The 6401-nt window shown below is 34.4% G+C and overlaps 1 long non-coding RNA gene across 3 annotated transcripts in view; it reads left to right on the forward strand.

Annotated features, from left to right (window-relative positions):
* Window positions 1-6401, forward strand: part of LOC145693035 (uncharacterized) — a 348162-nt gene that overhangs the window by 198108 nt on the left and 143653 nt on the right. The gene's annotated exons all lie outside the window — the stretch shown is intronic.

Raw genomic sequence — 6401 nt, forward strand, 5'->3', positions numbered from 1 at the left:
ATTCCACCATTTCACTCATCAATCATCATCACCGTCTTCTTTAGCCTAACCGGCATAACCGTGGGACGTAAAACTTAAAGATTTCATTTCATTTCATTTCTTATAGAACGGCTTTGTTCTTCCGTCCGTCTGTCGATACGTATCTGAGCAAAAACGGTAAAAGATATCAGGATGCGGTTTCTTGCAATCAATTCAGCGTCGCAAGGATAGGTTCCATCTCCACCGTTAACATTGTAACCAGAAGTGGTTGAAATTAGCCATTTCCAATTTCAATATTTATCACCATAGAATGAAAACGGTAACAGATAGCGAGAAGTTTTTTTTTTTCCCTCAAATTATTTAGCGTCTCGAGACAACATATCATGACTATCCAAATACTACCGAAACCAGAAGTGGTTCATATTTATTATTACTTCAGTTTTCAAGTAATCAAGATGCAGTAGCAACAGGATCGGAAGTTCAATTTTAACAGAACAAACTATATTAAACAGAAACGGTACGGAGGACCGACAACAAAGTAATTATTAAGTCATTGACTTACAAACTATATAATACAGGTGAAACCAAATAGGTTCCATAAGTAACAAAAATTTTGTTGATTAATCTAAAACAGGTGAGAAACCAAATAAGTTTTATAAGTAAAAATAAGTATAAAAATAAATATTAATCGTCAAATGTTTCAACACAGGAGGGAAATCAAATAAATAAACCAACACACAGGTGAAATCGAAAACTTTGGTTTCAATGTAAGCAAAAAATCCTTTTTATAATAATATTTTATTAGTAGTTGACATGTGATTTTGTGAATGTTGTATTTTATGGATGTATGTTATGTATTATCTTTGGGTGATTTGTAAATCATATACTAATAAATCTTATTTCTTTCAGTTATGGATAATAATAAAAAAAAGAAAGAAAATAGACCTGAGGTAGTCAGCCAGAACTCAGGTCCAAAAAACCCAACCCCTACCTAAATAGGGAAGGATAACATAGGAAGAGAGAGAGATCTGGAAAAATAGAAGAGAGATTATTCAGAATGGGCAGTTGCGTCTGACGATAAGACCAAAATATTTGAAAAAGGCAGGGTTGGTGGAGGAATGAAGTGAGTTTTGCAATCCATTCAGTGTCCCAAGGATAGGTTCCATCTGCATCTATTCAAACCGGAAGTGGTTAATTAGCCATTTCTGCAGCTTTTATCGCCATAGAATGAAAACAGTGGCAGATAGTAAGAACACAATTAAACGCATCAAGATAACATTACTATCCACAACCCTTTACCAAAACCGGAAGTGGTTAAAATGTATTATTACTTCTATTCGGTTTCAAAGTTTATTGCCATAAAACAGAAACGGTAAACAAATAGCGAGAAGGTGTTTTTTGTAAACAATTCATCGTTTCAGGACTATTTATCATAATTATTCACAAACTCTACCGAAACTGGTTCAAATTTACTGTTACTTCCGGTTTCAATCCTGATTTCTGTAGAGCAAGAACAGTAAATGCTATTAAGATGCAGTTTTTTGCAATCGACTCAGCGTCCCAAGAATAGGTTTCATCTCCACCTTTAAAGCTCTATGCAAACCAACAGTGGTTAAAATTAGCCATTTTCGGTTTCAGCGTTCACTGCCACATAACAAACAGTTAATAGATAGCGAATTTTGTTTTTGCAAGCAATTCAGCGTCTCAAAACAACATATCATGACTATCTAAACATTCTACGAAAAAAAAAAGACGTGTTTCAGATTTACTATTTGGGGGCACGGTGGCTCAGTGGTACAGCGCTTCCCTCTGATGCGTGGGTACCCTGGTTCGATCCCCGTCCAAGTAAGTTTGTGGTGAACAACATATTCATGTGCTTCCTCCCACTTTCTCATTCCACCAATTTTTATTTCCTCATTCACTTCCTTTAATCGTCTCCCGTAGCTTTAAAGGGCTTAATTGTGGGAGGTTAAACTAGAAAGATTTTTCAAATTTACTATTATTTCTGATTTCAGTACTGATTTACATAGAGCGAATACGGTAAAAGACACCAAAAAGCGGGTTATTACTATAGGACAAAAACAGTAAAAAATAGCGTGGAATAGCTTTTTGGTATGCACTCAGCGGCCGAGGAACAGATTGTATCTATGATCATATCTTACCGCAACCAGTACTTAAACATGCACTTCAAGTTTGAGTATTGAAAATGAAATGAAATCTTTGAGTTTTACGTCCCACGGTTATGCCAGTTAAGCTAAAGGAGACGGTGATGATGAGTAATGAATGAAATGATGGAATGAAGAAAGTGGGAGGAAATGGGAGAAACCCGAGGAAGCCCACGCTCACGGTATTTGACCACCACAAAGTTCACTTGGCGGGGGCTGGGATCGAACCCGGAACCCCAAGCACCAGAGGTGTACGCTCTACCACTGAGCCACCGCGGCCCACCACGTTTGAGTATTGAATTCGCATAGCTTGGAAATCTTAGTTTCACAGTGTGAAACGATACTCACTTTATTATTATTATTATTATTATTATTATTATTATTATTATTATTATTATTATTATTATTATTATTATTATTTAAATTGTCTAACGGTGTAAGATGGTCAATTTTCTGTTAAACCAAAATTAGCCAAAACTTAGCAATTTTAAAGAATTTTATATATATGTGTGTTCATCAAGGATGACAAATGTGAGCTTTGAGGTTTCCGTTCAGTTCAGGAGTTATAATATTGAACGTAGTGTGCAGAAAATGTATAAATAGCAAATATAAGAAACGTTAAATTCAAGAAACATGATGATTCATGATTTATTTCTTGACACTGAAAACTGCATATTTTTGTTTGAAACACGTTGAATGAATAAGAAACTATATGAGAAGCGTAGTAGAAATTTAATCTTGTGTATTGTTCTGACAACGACCAAGTCAACAATATGTATAGAACAATAAAGTTCAAGTTTTAACTGAAAGTACTGAAAAGTGAGGGGAAGTGTGAATACATTTTGGTGGTGTGGTTAGGAAGCTGAAGAGAGATGCCTGATCTGTTAACGCTCTCCGAAATACAGTAAACCAAGGCCCATTCAAGTTTCGTTCGTCAGAGCATCCACTAGAGAGTACTCTCAAATCAATGTTAGTTAAAATACATTCATAAAATTTAAAGTTCTTGAAAATTTCAAATCTGTTTGTATTTTCTTCTTTAGGCTAATTAGAGATTCGTTTATCACTTTTTTAATTTACCACATTATGTTCAATGTGAGCTGTCACGATTAATCTTTCATATCGAGATATGAGAGCTGTTTCATTGAAATAAAGTTACTCAAAATAATAATAATAATAATGTACAGAAAAAATTGGTTAAGTTTTTCATAATATGCTTGTGGTTTTAGATTTATATTACAGGATAAAATCGGTAAAAGCATTATGGCAAATTAAAATGATTAATCTTAAATTGATCAAATTTCCCTGTATGTTAAATTTAAACTAGAGAGTTATAAGTAGAGACCGGATGTTAGGCAAAATGCCTATTCTTTAATATTAAAGATATGATCTAAAATAACGTTTTAAAGTTTATATGGGGGGTTATAGTTTCGATCTAAGCCAATTTTATTTTGCCTATTTTGCCATTTTCGACCTTTACTGCCTAAATAATTGCTTTAATGCCTAATGTTGCCTATTCTATGCATTTTCTTCAAAATAAGCCTTCGTCGGGAAAATATATAATTTATGTAACATAAATAATACACACATATATACACATATTAGGTGTTTGTAAACACAAGCACGTGCTACGTTACAATATATATACAGGGTGAACTTCAAAGATGTGCACATACTTCGGGAGGTGATTAATGATTTCGAAAGAAGATAAAAAGTCCTCTTGTATTTTGTCGAATTCCGTGTCGTGTACGAGTGGCAGAGGTGCCAACTCGGAATCGAAAATCGAATCCTAACAATTCGAACGGAACCCGAAAGATGCGCACATACTTCGAGAGATGATTCCTGACATGAAAAGGAGACATGTCAGAATCACTTCCCGAAGTATGTGCACACTTTTATGTCTTGTTCCAATGACCAGGATTTGACTTTCGACACGACGCGGAATTCCACAACATGCAAGAGGACTTTTTGTGTTCTTTTGATGTCACGAATCCCCTCCCGAAGTATGTGCACATCTTTCAGGTTCACCCAGTATATATGGAATGCATAACAAGCTTTGTTTTTATATATACAATAAAAGAAGATATTAACAAACAAGTATATTTCTATATTCTTTGAACATTATCTATGACTTGAATCTATTTTTAATGGTATTGAGTATTTATCTTCATTATTTCGAGATACATTTTAGTGCCTATTTTACTGCCTATTTTTTAAATTTTTAGTGCCTATTTGCCTGCCTATTTCCCAGATTTTTAGTGCCTAAACATCCGGTCTCTAGTTATAAGTTACCAATGTGTCTACGTTCACATTTTATTTCGATTCTTGGGTTCACATACAACCTTATACACAACACAGTTTCACAATTACTCATATAAGCATATTTTCACTAAATAATAGGATTTAACCTCCAATTTGATCTCTTTTTATTTCTAAGAACAAATATTTTAATGTTTACTCCTTATTTGCACAGATTATTTCTCCCTTACTATTCCACTCTTAAACCTCAGAGCAAATAAACATCATTTCTTACGTAACAGACTCGTATGACACGGCTAATCTGCATGCAGTCAACCAGTAACATACTGGAATGTATGGAAGTAAAATAAAAGTACATTTATACAGCCAAATGAAAGACTTCTATTGGACGAAATTGTATATACTGTAAGTGTAGTATTGAGAATCAGTTGACACAACATTTTGCTAAAGGTATTCACATCTATTGCTGTTTGCAATACAGTTTCTTGACTCTGAAGTGTCACTAATCATTACAAGTATTTGCTGTTATTATTAGGCCACGTGCCGCAAGTTGATACGCTTTCGTGCACTAGTCCCCAGCTAAACATTCTTAAGAGAGAGAGAGAGTAGTGTAGGAGTTATCCACGTTAATACTATCAACGTAGTCTTTTTGTGCCATCTTAGTTTTTTTTTCCACCATACCTTTTATCACACTTCAATGTCTCCTCAAGCACTGACCTCACAAGTTTCTTTTTCTGTTTTTAGTTACTTCTAATGTTGCTCGTTTTTTCCATAGGTCATTGGTTACCCTTTCAACTATCTAGTTTTCTCTGTTCTTCACACACATTTCAAAAACGTTTAACTTTTTTTTTTTAATATACTTTTCGTAATATCCGTTTTCCTTCGCGAATCTCTACTCAGCGATCCACGAAATAAGTATTTCTTACTAAAGATTATTTTCGCCATTCCTATCATTGCTTTTATTCCCCGTTCATATTTCAGATCTTAACCTACAATACTAGGTAGATACCGAAAGCTAAGCACCCATTTTGCTTTCTTACCTTAAACTATTATAATTGACGCAGTTTGTTATAAATATTATCGCCTTTAAAGTGCATTTTCATCTCGTGGCGGCTCTTGAGGAAAGTTACATATTAACCTAAATTTTATCGCTACAAGCTAAGCGAAGCAAGTTTGCCTAATGCACTAATTCTTGTATACGACTTTCTGAAGCTTACGAAGCTCCAGTGTGACTACCCTCAAGACAAGTTGCGCTTTCATCCCATCATCTTCACAGCCTTCCTCAAAATTCTTAACATATTAATTTTTCGTATAACATTGAGCAGTAACAGCCATGTATCACCTGCAAAGCGAATACAATCAATTCTTACCGAAATAACCACATTCTTTAGTAAAACTTCTTTACTACTTTTTCTAAATATATTGAATACAGTTGGCGAAATATAACACTTTTCTCGAGCTCCACTTCTAATTTCTTTGTCCATCTGCAATGTTGTCTGCTTTACTGATTTATTTGTTTGTTCACATGCAGGTTCTTTGTTTGTCTTCGATCTTACCTATCCATTGTAAGTTTCTTAGCACTCTCATCAAAATTTCCCAATTCACGCAGTCAAAATGTTATTCTCGATCAACAAACACTCTTATACATCATGTCCTTTCTCTAAAAGCCTTTCATCGATTGGTAGTATTAAGCCAGTAGCATCTTTGGTGCCTTTCTCTACTCTAATTCGTATTGTTTCTCTTTCACTTTCGTGTTTGTTCGGCCGTATAATCTTCTGTTCAGTATTTGAAGCAGAATTTTTGCAGCATGATACTAGAGGAATACGTCGTTCTATAGTTCTTGCATTTTTTTTTTAAATTTCTTAGCCAACAGAATCAGCATTTGTAAGAAATATTTTGGCTGCCCTCCCGCTCATATCATTACAAACTTTCTATCTTGCTTCTATTATATTCTTAATTAACTCAGTCGGTGTACTTATACTGTTGCTTTCCATTCTTCAT

This window comes from Thermobia domestica, chromosome 8 (assembly GCF_964235325.1).
Source record: "Thermobia domestica chromosome 8, izTheDome1.hap1.1, whole genome shotgun sequence".
NCBI lineage: Eukaryota > Metazoa > Arthropoda > Insecta > Zygentoma > Lepismatidae > Thermobia > Thermobia domestica.